The 13,083-nt window shown below is 54.5% G+C and overlaps 2 long non-coding RNA genes across 5 annotated transcripts; one reads left to right on the top strand and one right to left on the bottom strand.

Annotated features, from left to right (window-relative positions):
- Nucleotides 1-707: 707 nt before the first annotated feature.
- On the bottom strand, nucleotides 708-13,071 carry LOC132678984 (uncharacterized). 4 transcript variants are annotated; one of them, XR_013554059.2, is made up of 5 exons: nucleotides 9,051-13,071; nucleotides 8,307-8,895; nucleotides 4,808-4,945; nucleotides 4,069-4,250; nucleotides 3,840-3,946 (listed from the first exon to the last, which is right to left on the bottom strand). It is a non-coding gene; the product is annotated as an uncharacterized LOC132678984 (long non-coding RNA). The 4 variants fall into 4 exon arrangements; XR_013554062.2 differs by having other exon boundaries at nucleotides 4,808-4,931; XR_013554060.2 differs by lacking the exons at nucleotides 8,307-8,895; nucleotides 9,051-13,071 and adding an exon at nucleotides 708-815 and having other exon boundaries at nucleotides 3,750-3,946; nucleotides 4,808-5,378.
- On the top strand, nucleotides 810-8,165 carry LOC132678985 (uncharacterized). Its single transcript, XR_013554063.2, has 3 exons — nucleotides 810-1,135; nucleotides 1,196-3,959; nucleotides 7,907-8,165. It is a non-coding gene; the product is annotated as an uncharacterized LOC132678985 (long non-coding RNA).
- Nucleotides 13,072-13,083: the final 12 nt, after the last annotated feature.

Raw genomic sequence — 13,083 nt, 5'->3', positions numbered from 1 at the left:
TTCTCCGGATTCATCTACCAGCCATGTGGTTTCTGTTACCCTGATTCCCATTCTTGTCTTTAGTATTTCCTTCCTTCACCTTATTTTTGGGTTTAATTTGCCTTTTTCCCTAACATCTTCAGATGGAACATATCGATAATTTTTTTTAATTTTTTTAACATTTATTTATTATTGAAAGAGCATGAGCAGGGGAGGTGCAGAGAGAGAGAGAGGGAGACACAGAATCTGAAGCAGGCACCAGGCTCCAGGCTCTGAGCTATCAGCACAGAGCCCGACACAGGGCTCAAACTCATGGACCACGAGATCATGACCTGAGCTGAAGTCAGACGCTCAACCGACTGAGCCACCCAGGCACCCCAGAACATATCAATAATTTCAAATTGTGCTTCCTTTCTGATGTAAGCGCTCAAGGCTATGAATGCTCACTCAACGCCGTTCTGGGGTGCTGCACAAACGCCGATGTGTTTTTCTTAGGATGAGACATTTCCTAAGAATTACCCGGGGACTTTTTTTCTCTGACCCATGGATTCTTTAAAAGAGTTTTGTTTAATGTCCAAATATCTTGGGGGGTTTCTAGATCTCTTACTGGTTTCTGGTATAATTTCATCAGAGGAGAGGAGTGCACTAAGTATGATTGTAAACTTTTGAATTTTATTGAGCTTGTTTTTACGTTCAGGTAGGGAGTCCATGTTCTGGAAGGTGCCACATGCCCTTCTGAGTGTCTGTTGCCACGTTCGCAGCTCTGAGGATACCAATGAGGTGACGGTGACAGATGCTACTGTTCAAATCTTCTATAGTTTTGCTGATCTGTTGGCCTGAGTGGTTTGGCCATAAAAGAAAGAAGGGTGTCAAATATCTCCAGACACAGGATTCAACTCTCTCCTCCCCAAATGATCCAAAGTAGCCATGACATTTCTGTGCAAAACCCTCAGTGTTACTTGGGAAAAGGCAGAATGCTAACTATATCGGAATTAAAATAGAAATGAGTAATTAATTAAAAATAAGTCAACAGGACTGCAACACACCTGTAAGAAGAAGAGACGTGATACGCCCCCAGCGACACAGAGGCTGCGGGCCAGACCCACGGCCGCGGGAAGACCAGACTCAGCGGCCAGAAAACCCTCGGATTCTGAAGGTGGTCCAGGGCCAGCATCGCATGGGGAAAGCAGGATTTGAAGGAAGCCCCCTCCCAAAGGCCTCATGGGAAGGAGAAGTTCTGCTGGACTTTGAGCAAGGGGAGGAGTGGTGTGTGCAGGTGACCCACAGGGGGTCCACACCCCCTCCCCCCAAAGCAAACTCCCACCAAAGGACCGTAGTCCCCAGACACGCAGGAAAGGCCAGGTCTAACTGCAAACTTCGTGCGGAATAAACAAGGAGATGAAACGCACAGAGAAGGCGGCTGGGCGGCAGGAAATGAACGCACACAAATGGAGGGAGGAAAGTCCGCCCGATCTCGGAGGAGGCGGGAAGAAGACGGAAGCCAACGGCATGACTACACTCGAAACGGAATTACATACTACCACCCAACAAGCATCTGAAGACATGAAAACCCAGCCCAAACCTCAGAGCGCCTGGGTGGCTCAGTCGGTTGAGCATCCGACTTCAGCTCAGGTCATGATCTGGCAGTTCATGGGTTTGAGCCCCACGTCGGGCTCTGTGCTGACAGCTTGGAGCCTGGAGCCTGCTTCGGATTGTGTGTCTTCCTCTGTCTCTGCCCCTCCCCCGCTCATGATCTGTCTCTCTCTCTCTCTCTTTCTCTCCCAAAAATAAACATGTTTTTAAAAAAAGAAATTAAAAAGGCAAAGAATTAGATTAAGCCTTTCAACCATGGCCAGACTAAACAAGACAACCACAGAGTCAAATTTCTCCAAAACCATGGGGGCAGGAGCACGGGTGAGAATTTATGTCCAGCCAAGCAGTCCCATGAGTATCAAGGCCGCAGGAAAACACGTCTCCACACACAAGAATGAAGGGAATCCTTCACCCATGGGCCCTTCCGGGGAAATCCCAGTTAGTTCTTTTTCTCCTGAGTTGAAAGCAAACACTTCAAATTCTTGACACACAAAGGGAGGAGCCTCCCAGCTGTCGCGTCACGCCCCTTCCCAGATGCACACGAGACCCCGGGGCGCACGCACGTTGGACAGACAAAAGGTTGGGAGCGAAGTGGGAGGACAGAGTTTGTAAAAGAGAAGGACGGAAACCCTTTATCCCTTCACCAACCCTCCCGAGTAGATCAGCTTCAGGAAAGACCAAGGGTCTGGGAATTGGCTGGTCAGTCTCCGCGTGCGCACGTCCTCAGGAAGGTCCTTGCGAATTTCCAAGTCACACCTGCCCAGACCCAGGCAACAGTAAACGAGGTCCTCAGAGGTCTCTAAAGAGAGGCTGACGCCTCCCCACCAGAGCCCTGATCCACCCAGAAGACACTGAAACCCTGCAGGCCGGCGGCTGTGACCACGTGGGTTTTGGGATGCAGAGGCACAGACCTCCTCTCTAGCAACTCTTTGTAAACCCTGTCTCTGGGCCACAAGTGGGCAGATCTGGAACCACGGTGGGTGCCCGGCTGCTGGTGGTTCGGGCACTGTCCCCCGCAGCCGGCCAGCTGGGGTGGGAGTGTGCCCTCCGTGAGAGCTCCAGGCCCCCTGGTGCAGAGTCTCCTGCAGGCAGATTGGCGCCCGAGAGCCGACCCAGTGTGCCCGTAAGACGAGGGCAGAGGACCTGTCATAAATAAAACAGCATCAGGCACAGAGCGGGGCAATGACCAGCCAGGGTGCCGGGGATGGGCCCGAGCCCACTGCTCCCCTGTTCCCAGCGTCCCCTGAGACTCGTGTAACATCTAGGACCAGGTTAGAGTGAGCGGATGAGCCTACACTCGAAGGAGCCTTGACAACTCCAGGATGCCCCGCGGTGAGGTGGTCACCACCTGGCGACCGGGAGGGCCAGTCGCTGCCTCCCTCCGTGAGGAGGCTTTGGTGACTCTCTTGTGCCCAAGTCAGTAGAGGAGTGGTCCAGGGCATTGAGGTCAGATAAATCAGGGTTTAATTTTGTCTCCACCATTAGCCAGCCATGTGGCCTTGGGAACGTTACCTCACCACGCCGGGGCCTCAGTTTCCTCATCTGTAAAGTTGCAGTAAAACCGGAGTGGACCCCGAGGGTCACGAGGGGATCACAGGATGCCGGGCACTCGGGCACCATTCCCAGAATGCAGGAAGGACGTGCTATTATTATGTTCCAGGAAGCCCGGGTCCCACGTTTCTCCTCTGGTGGCTTTGTTATTGGAAACCTTTTCATTTCCGGCTAGAGAAGCTGCCAAGATCCCTGCCCCCTCCGCCCCCTCCCCACATCCCTGTCCCTCCTTCCCTAACCTCTCCCGGCCCCCCAGGTCACCCTGCTTTCTCCCTGCCGGGAGCCCCCTCACAGGACCTGAAAGCGGCCCCCAGCCCCCAATCCTGGTGTCTCCCAGGCATGTTGTGTGAGCGTCACTCACAGCCAGAAAACAGGCCAGGAGGAGACAAAAGGGAGGACTCAGGAGTCCAGAATCCCCCAGACGCGTTCACTTTGTGCCTGAGCTGTCGTGGAGTCGTCCTACTCATGAGCGACAGCGGCCCATTGGACCCGGGTCCTTGTTCTGCCGCAGAGGCCAGCGCTCAGGGAGAACACGCCTCTGCCCACCCCGTCTGCAGTCATGCCCGCTGCTTTGTTCATGGACTCTTTCTTTCAAATGGTATTGAAGCTTCTGCATCAATTATCACCTGTGTGGCTCGGTACGTGTCCCATGAAGTCACGGGCCACAGAGGGGCAGGGGCCAGCCAGTGACAGGGCCTCCGGACCACTGGACGGGACCCCGTTGCTCTTGAAGAGACCAGCTACGGGTCTTTCCCAGGGCACTTGTCCCGTCGTCAGGCCGAAGGAGGAAAACCAGAGAGGTGGTGGCTTGTCCCCAGGGACCCTGCAAGGCAGAGGTGAGGCGGGCCTGCCCTGCCCCCCACCCAGCCCCTGACTGAGTCTTCAGGGGCCGCGAAAAAAATACCACAAACCAGGCGGCTCTAGAAACGTGAGTTTACTCCTCACCGTCCCAGGGGCTGAAGCCCGAGACGCAGGCCTCCCCGCAGGGCCTCTGCTGGGCGAATGGACGGCCACGCTCTCCCCGTGTCCTCCGTGGTCTGCGATCTGTGCTCACTTCTGGAGGAGGGACAGGAAGCTGTGGGGAGCAGCGCCCAGGTCCCAAGGAACTGGAAACCCGATTTCTTGACCTGGTGGCCGTGGCTCCGTGTGTTATTCTTCCTCTTCAGTGTGGGCCCGCACTGACGTGCTATGTGTCTTCACGTCATGCCATAAGCTCTAAGGGCCTTTTTCGGATGTTCTGTGCCCAGAGCCGGTGCAGACACGGCTTTCGGGGGAACTGGCGGCTGTGTGCGTTCCCAGGCCCCCTGGAGGCCCTCCATGCCCCGATGCCTCCCTCCGTGGGGTCCTGAGCAGTCCTGCCGTCGCCAGCCCAGAGCCCACGGACCTCTCAGACCCCAGGGCTCCCACCCTGATCCATAAGGATGCCGCTGGGATTCCTGCTCCCAGACGTGGGAGCAGGGGATTCAGACAGTCCTCAATACCTGAGAAACACCACTGGCCCCCAAACGGAGCTCTGAGCAGGTGGAGGGGCTGGCCCTGCAGGGAGTGGGGGTCCCTGGGAGGCACAAGACGACTCAGGAACTCAGACCCCGAGCGGCTTTGAAACCCTCCCCAAGCCCTGCACTGGGGGCGAAGGGGAGGGGGGTTGCCTAAAGGTGGCGGGTCCACCCGGTTTTCTGCTCACCGTCACTGGGGACGTGTCTGGGCCGGCTGGTCACCCCACACAAGCAATCCAGATGTGACAAAGGGCAGAGAAGAATGCCGTCCAGCTGCGTTGGCTTTGGGCCTTCCCAGAAGATGCAGCGTTCCTGGACAGCAGGGTCTCATATGGGAGACATTTCACAAACGTGTCATTTTCCAGCCACGTCCCATGCCAGCCGGCCTTCCCCGAATGGTGGGAACTTGCCAATAAACGTGCTGGGTTTTTTCCCAAAAATCTTTATAGATGTGACTCCAAGGCAAAGCCCATCCCTGTGCTCGCAGCTCAGGGATTCTGGAACAGGGTGGGCCCAAGTGGGAGGCAGGGAGGCCCAGCCTTTCATCTGCCGCAGCCGTCCACACCTGGCCTGGTGTCCCCAGGGCTCCAGCAACGACGTAGCCCCAGGCAGGTCCCCGTTGGACAGGTGTAACAAGCACGTGCCCTCCAGGACAGTCCTGACCGCCGTGGTCTGGCTGGCCGGCCAGGGTGGGGGTCTCAGGCCTGATGCCTCACAAGCCTCACACATTCACCATCGCAGAAGCCCCAGGGCACACAAACCACACACATGAGGTGTTCGTGCCCTGTTTAAATAGCTTAATCAGGGGTGCCTGGGGGGCTCAGTCAGTTGAGCATCCGACTTCGGCTCAGGCCATGATCTCATAGTTTGTGAGTTCGAGCCCCGTGTCAGGTTGTGTGCTGACAGCTCGGAGCCTGGAGCCTGCTTCGGATTCTGTGTCTCCCTCTCTCTCTGCCCCTCCCCCGCTCATGCTCTGTCTCTCTCTCTCTCTCTCTCTCTCTCTCTCTCAAAAATAAATAAACATTAAAAATTTTTTAAACAGCTTTATGAGGTTCATGCATAAAATCAGCAGCCTGGCCCTCCACCATCTCCTCCCTCCTGCTTTGACCCCTCCTGCAGCCGATTATTCTGGTATTTTTCCAGCTTTAGGGAGATATGATCCACACATAACACTGTGTAAGTTACACAATGTAACATGGTGTACTGTACGTATGTGTAGGACGTTCACTTTACCATACGTGGACGCTATACATTGTGAAGTGACCCATCACCTCACAGAGTTACAATTTTTTTTATGGTGCAGAATTTTAAGATCTAGCCTCATAGCAACTTTCAAGTACACAACACAGAATTATTAACTCTATGCACCGTTCTGTGCCTTAGGTCCTGAGGACGTACTCGTCTTGTAGCAGGAAGCTTGCTCCCTTTGAGACCAACATCGCCCCCCACCCCGCCTGCCCTTTCCCCCTGCCCTCCTCCCTGCTCCCTCCTCCCCCCGGGGGGCCTGGAAACCGCCTTTCCAGTCTGTCTCTCTCTGAATTCAGAGTTTCTTAGACTCCACATGGGAGCAGGATCGGATAGAATTCATCTTCTCTGTCCGACTTATTTCACTTAGAATAACCCCCTCAAAGCCCACCCATGTTCTTACCCATGTTAGCAAGGCAGGATTTCCTCCATCTTGCTAAATACCGCACTCGCAGGTGCTGCCTGGTTTTCCATATGCATGGACTCCCCACCATAAAGGAGGAAGGTTCCACTCTGTTTTGGCCCCGCGGCCCCAACACCCACGGCCTCATCCTCCTTATGGCGTCATCGTATTCGGCTGAGACTGGAGGCCAGGATCCCGTGATGAGAGCCTCAAGGAGCCAAATACAAACTGGGCTGGACCCCCCTCTCCTGCCCCCCAGGGCCCCCCACTGAGTGCAGTTCACCAATGGCCCCTACGCCCTCTGACAGCCGGCACCTTCCTGGAGCCGCAGATCCCAAGGCCCTGGTCAGCCACGTCTAGACCAGGATGCCCCGGGGGGTGCCCCTGCTCACAAGGGTGTCCTGGGTCCTGGCCCACGCCCCCTTGTGGGCTCCCTCATGCCCAGAAGCTGGACTCGGGCACTTTGGTGCCCATGTCCCTGTCTGACCGATGACGGCACCACAGACGGAGCTTTGCCGGGGAGCGTGTTGGTAGGTGTGGGGGCTTCCGGAGAGCAACCCAGGGGTCGGTCCAAGAAGTCCCGGCCAGCCTCTCACTAACCTCCTTCCCAGAGCGTGGAGCCCGCTAAGCCCCCCAGCCCGTTTCCCACGCCTCCTCCTGCAGCAACCTTCCCGTCACTACCTGGCAAACTCTTCGCCAGGCCCCAAGGCCAGATGGGCACCCGTCCTGTGAAGGCTTGCTGTCCTGCACCATGACCCCTCGGAGCCCTCGGGGCACCACTCTGTGTCTCTGTACAGAGCATGTTGCTGTCACCAGGGAGAGACACCAGCTTGGCGGGCTCACTACCTGTTCCACAAGCTGCAGCGTGTGCCGTGGTCTGAATGCCATCCGGCCCACTGTCCAGCCACTCCTCCTTGAAGGACATTTCTATCGTTCCCATCTGTCGCTGCTGGAACAACACTACAGGCCTCGCCACACCTCTTATGCTTTCGTATCCGTGCCCCCTGGGGAGAAGGAATGCCCCCTCCTCCACAGGGACCACCAAATCGCCCACCAAACGTGATGCACTTACTTATTGTCAAGCCAGGACCCTTTCAACACATCCTGCCAACACCTGTTACTAACCACCTGTCATTTTCACGATGAATATTAATATCTCATGCTTTAACTTAATTTCCCTGAGACTTAGTTCCCTCTCGTATCCTTGTGGGCTGTTTCCACATCCGTTTGCACTTCCTTTCCTATCAATTGCCCATGTAAAAACTGGGTTGTCTTTTTCAATTGATTTCTAGAAGCTCTTTATATATGTATAGGTACTAGGTCTTAGCTGTCTGGTAAACAATCAGCTGTCCTATTTGGTTCATTCTTAGATATTTTACAGTTTGTGGCCGCTATGCATAGGGCACCTCCTACGTGAATTTATGTTTGAACATTGCTGTGATCCACGTAGATTGTTGATTCTGTATCCAGGCTTTGCCCCATTACCACCACAAAAATCTCATTGGTTCTAATTATTTGTATTGATTTTCATGGATTTTCTAGGTAGACAGTCACATATCTGCAAGTAACTGACAGTTTTGACCTTTCCTTTTCAATACATGTCCTTTTTTTCTTGTTGTGTTTTTTTGGGTTTTTTTAGTCTTACTACACCGACTAGTACCAGTCTCGAATGTGAGCATCCCTGGTTCCTTCCTGACATTAAGAAGGACACGTCTGGGGCGCCTGGGTGGCTCAGTCGGTTGAGCGTCCGACTTCGCCTCAGGTCATGATCTCGTAGTTCATGGGTTCAAGCCCCAAGTCGGGCTCTGTGCTGATAGCTCAGAGCCTGGAGCCTGCTTTGGATTCTGTGTCTCCCTCTCTCTCTCTCTGGCCCTCTCCTCCTCTCTCTCTCTCAAAAATAAATAAATAAACTTTAAAAATGGTTTTTAAAAAAAGGACGCATCCGATGTTTCGCCACTAGGACACACGTGAAGTAGGTGTCTGGGGGCCGCCAGTCTGTGCACCCCCTGGGCCCGTCCTGCTCCGCTTATGTGGCAAACCTGGGGCTGCTCATTCCCTCTCCTCTGTCCCGTGTTTCTCCTCTGGAACATTGATTCCCAGCCTGTCCAGCGGCTACGAGTGGGTCCTTGAGACGAGTCTGGCCAAGAGTCACAGGGAGAAGCCCTGGAAGAGAGAGATTTCCTGAAGAAAAGGTGGAGTCCTAGGGTGCCTGGGTGGCCTAGTGAGTTAAGCATCTGACTCTTGATTTCTGCTCAGGTCATGATCTCATGGTCTAGAGTTTGAACCCTGCGTCTGACTCTGCACTGACAGTGCAGACTCCGCTTGAGATCTTGTGTCTCCCTCTCTCTCTGCCCCTCCCCTACCAGCACTGTCTCTGTCTCTCTCAAAATAAACAAATAAACTTGGAAAAAAAAAAAGGGTGAAATCCCAAGAAGAAACTACCTCTGCCCTTCCTTACCCCTGCTTTCACGCGGGTGAAATGCTCCAAGATGAGCAGACGGGCAAGTTCAAGGAAGGAGGTCATGAAGCAGGTCCCCTCATGACATCCCTGGGTCACTGCCCCAGCCACTGGCCGTGTTCTTCAACGGGATGCCAGTCGGTGCGCCACAAGAGGAGATGCAGGAGAGGCTCGGGAAACAAAGGTGATTGTACCTCTAGGGCCCAGAGACGGGGAGGCACCAGGTGGTCAGGTGGGGGGAGCCCAGGCCGGAGTCTTCTCTGGGATTTCCACAGGGCACAGGTTAGCACTCACAGGGCAGGCTAATCAGCTCAAAATTGGCTACCTTGAATAATTCCAGCAGGTTCGAAACTTCGGGTTGTCCCCAGCTGCCTGGTACCTGGCCCCGGGCTGATGAGGTTCAGGCACTGCCTCCTTGGTCCACACAGGCTGGCTCTGGGCTGGCCGGCAGGCACATCAAAGGCAGGACTCCACTGGGACCTGCGCCTGCCCTGAGAACCGCTGGCCCAGGGAGGCCAGCCTCCCAAGCCAGAAAGAGTTTGTAAGATGCTGGAACATCGTAAATCACAGAAAATGAAAAGTGTGCTCAATACAACCACACACGTGGTTAAGCCGCTTCTTGTCGGTCAGGCCCCTGCCATCTGCTACCTTCTCAGACCGAGTCCTGGTGGGTCAAGGTGGCCCTGGATGAGCACCATTATTTAGGGAACTTCCGTCTTTGTCTACGATCTGGCAGAAAGTACTCACAAACCCGAAAGGCCTGCGGTCCTACTTGAGAGGTGGAATCTAAGTGACTTTCCAACCTCATCTGCGGAGACCATCCTATTCAGGTTCCCCACCACAACTCCGAACACAGACCCCGTTTTATTGATCAAAGCCTGTCTGTCTTTTCGATTTCATTACCTCTGTTTCCATCATTTCTTATTTCTTCCTTCTACACTTTCCGTGTTTCCTTTGCTATCTGTTACTAGTGTATTGAGTTGCACGCTTAGTGAATTTTATTTCCATCTTTCGTATTTCCTGGAAATGCATCTAAGGCTACACACTGTTGGGTCTGTGCTGCGGTTTGGGGCCCTGTCAACACTCACCAGCGCTTACCTACCCGTGCTGGGCAGGGGGCTGGTATAGGAGGGGTGCTGCCCACTAGGGGACCCCCTCAGTCACACTGGGCACCAGACACCTCACACGCCCTCCCCATTGCCGAGCACAAATGCAGCCCGTGTGAGCTGATGGAGATGGTGCTTTTAGCGGTACGGACTCGAAAATGATTGTGATCTCCATCTTTATTACCCCTTGATCCCAAAATTACACAGAAAGTTTGTTTGTGGGACGCCTGGGGGGCTCAGTTGGTTGAGCGTCCGACTTCAGCTCAGGTCATGATCTCGCAGTCTGTGAGTTCGAGCCCTGCGTAGGGCTCTGTGCTGACAGCTCAGAGCCTGGAGCCTGTTTCGGATTCTGTGTCTCCCTCTCTCTGCCCCTCCCCTACTTGTGCTCTCTCTTTCTCAAAAATAAACATTAAAAATTTTAAAAAAAATGGGCAGAAGAGGGGTGCCTGGGTGGCTCAGTTGGTTAAGTGTCTGACTTCAGCTCAGGTCATGATCTCATGGTCTGTGGGTTCGAGCCCCGTGTTGGATTCTGTGCTGACAGCTTGGAGCCTGGAGCCTGCTTCGGATCCTGTGTCTCCCTCCCTCCCTGCCTCTCCTCTGCTTGCGCTCTGTCTCTCTCTCTCTCAAAAATAAATAAACACTAAAAAACAATTTAAAATAAAAGAAAGTTTGTAATTTCCAAGTAAAAAGATTCTTTCTTCCACTCTTCAGTCCTTTTAACCCAAGACTGTGGCCAAAATCATTTCAACCTTTGTCGGTTCCCCTTGGGTGTTTCAAAAGGATGAATATTTCCACTTGGGAAAGACAGGTTGATAGATAATCGATAGATAATAAACATTAGATGCAGATTGAGTCAAACTTGTTAGCGGTTATACATCCCCACTTTCCGTGTGTGTGTTTATGTGATCTTTCGATTTGGGGAGATCTGTTTAATGTGCTCCATTTCTCCTCGTACCTGTAACAACCCTTGATCCAGGTCCTCGGGTCCTCAGAGGCTCCAGGCTGTGGAGTCCTGCTCAGCCTCTCACTGCGTGTTCCTGGACCTTACAGGGCTGATCCCGCCCCAGCCCCCCGCCCCACTCCCGTCTCTCTGACGGGAGCCCTTGAGACACCAGCCACCTGGTTAATTGGGGCTGGGTAACCAAGAGAACAGTATGCTTCCCAGATACCTCATTGATCATCACTAGTATCTATTTGGTTTCCGTTCCTTGATTGAGAAGTCGATTCTCCAACTGTAGACTAAAATAGCTCTCCTAAAGGAAAGCAAATTCAGGGGCGCATAAGCGGCTCAGTGGGTTGGGGGTCCGACTCGGTTCAGGTCATGATCTCGGTCCATGAGTTTGAGCCCCGCGTCCGGCTCTGTGCTGACAGCTCAGAGTCCAGAGCCTGCTTCAGATTCTGTGTCTCCCTCTCTCTCTGCCCCTCCCCTGTTCACACTCTGTCTCTCTCAAATATAAACATTTTAAAAAATTAAAAGGGAAAGCAAATCCATGTAAGAAAGACACCATGAATGCACCGTATTGGGACCACAGCCACAGAGCGCTCTGCAAAAACTGTGATGTCACTGTTTTATCTCGTCCTGACTGTCCCCTGGCATAGATGGGGCCACTGAAGAACAAGGTCCCTTCCACATCTGCTGAGGTCAGAACATCTGTGTCCTCCCCAGACTCCCGTGTTGACTCCCCAGTGCCCTATGGGATGGCATTCACAGGTGGAGTCCTTGTGAAAGAGACCCCAGAGAGCCCCCTCACCCCTCCGGCTGAGAGGGGACACAGGAGGACATCTGTGAGGCAGAGGCAGGCCCTCAGCAGATACCTCGCGGAATCTGCAGCCGGGATCCTGGACCTTCCAGCCCCTGGAACCATGAGAAATAGATTCCTGCTGTTTACAAGGCACCCAGTCTGTGGTATTTTGCTGTAGCCACCGACACAGACTAAAACGACATCCTTCTAAACACACGGAGCCCAGAATTTAGGCCAAAGCAAGCAGCCTCTGGTGCTCAGGTGACACCCACTCAGCATCAGGGATGAGAGACCCAAGGCAAAGCCGGGGACGGGGGTTGCTGAGAGAGGCCAAGGTGGGAAGGGACGGAGTCCAGCAGGGTCCTCGCTGACAAGCAGCTGACTGCACAGTTTGTCAGCTCCATGGAGCTTGGGTTAGAGGTTACTACAAACAACTGCACCGGGGACATGCCACAGCCCAGGGAGAACCAGAGGAACACCCACCCACCCGCAGCAGGGGCCACACATTCTCTCCTTCGGTCACCGAACATGGGACTCTGAGACCTCCCAGGCTGCTCCGTGACCTGTCGTCCCCTCAAAGCTGAGCAGGGGACATTCATACCTCACCTCAAGCCAAAGATGATTCTCAGAGCCACGGTGGACAGACAGACGAGGGTTCCCCAAGGCAGGGACCCAGCCACACAGCGGGGAAGCAAGGAGGCTCTGGTGGCCAGGTGAGGGCAGAGAGCCTTTGGGAGGGGACCGCCACATCCCAGCCCACAAGATCCCAACCCACGAGATCCCAGCCCACGAGATCCAGCTGTTGCCTGCTCCATTCTGCTGGGACCTTGTAGTGAAGGCCACCAAGAGCCCGGCTGGAAGAGGAGCATGGCCTCGGGAGGACAAGGGACCTGCCTGCCAGGTCTCTCTCGCCGCCCCACCACTCACCCCAGCAAGGAGCCACCAGCCGGCATCCCAGAGACCACCCTGGGACACGGCCAGCCACTCGCCATCTGGAAAACAGGTATGAGGACCTGTCAGCCCCAAGAGGCAGGACTCTCTCTGAATACCCCGAAATAAAACAGGATGCCCCACAAGCAGGATGACTGTTTACTCAGAGAAAGCACACAGCACAGACAGAGCTCAGCCAGCACTGGGGCTCACAGGACCCCAGCTCAGAGGGCCTGGCTCGCAGGGGCCTAGGAAGGAGGCCTGCACCCACCGCAGCCCAGTCTCTGGTTGTGGGCGCAGACAGGGGGTCTCAGGCGGTGCACGGCCCCCGGGGGACTCCGGCCTGACCCTCAGTCTCAGGATTTCTGGCCACAGCATGAGTGTGGGCTCTCGGCCAGGAGGGCTCAGACACAGGGCACCAGGCAGTACAAACATCCAGCTAACAATCTACCCCACCCAGTGCAGGTGGGGGTGGGCAGGCCAGAACAGGGGACCCACAGCAGTGACAGAATAGGGTGAAGCCCGGACAGGGGGTGGGTAGGTCAGGAGGTGGAATCAGGGCCAGGGGGGGGGGTCAGAG

The sequence above is a fragment of the Panthera onca genome, chromosome A2 (assembly GCF_046562875.1).
Source record: "Panthera onca isolate mPanOnc1 chromosome A2, mPanOnc1 haplotype 2, whole genome shotgun sequence".
NCBI classification, from domain to species: domain Eukaryota; kingdom Metazoa; phylum Chordata; class Mammalia; order Carnivora; family Felidae; genus Panthera; species Panthera onca.
This window is presented reverse-complemented; position numbering and strand designations above follow the sequence as displayed.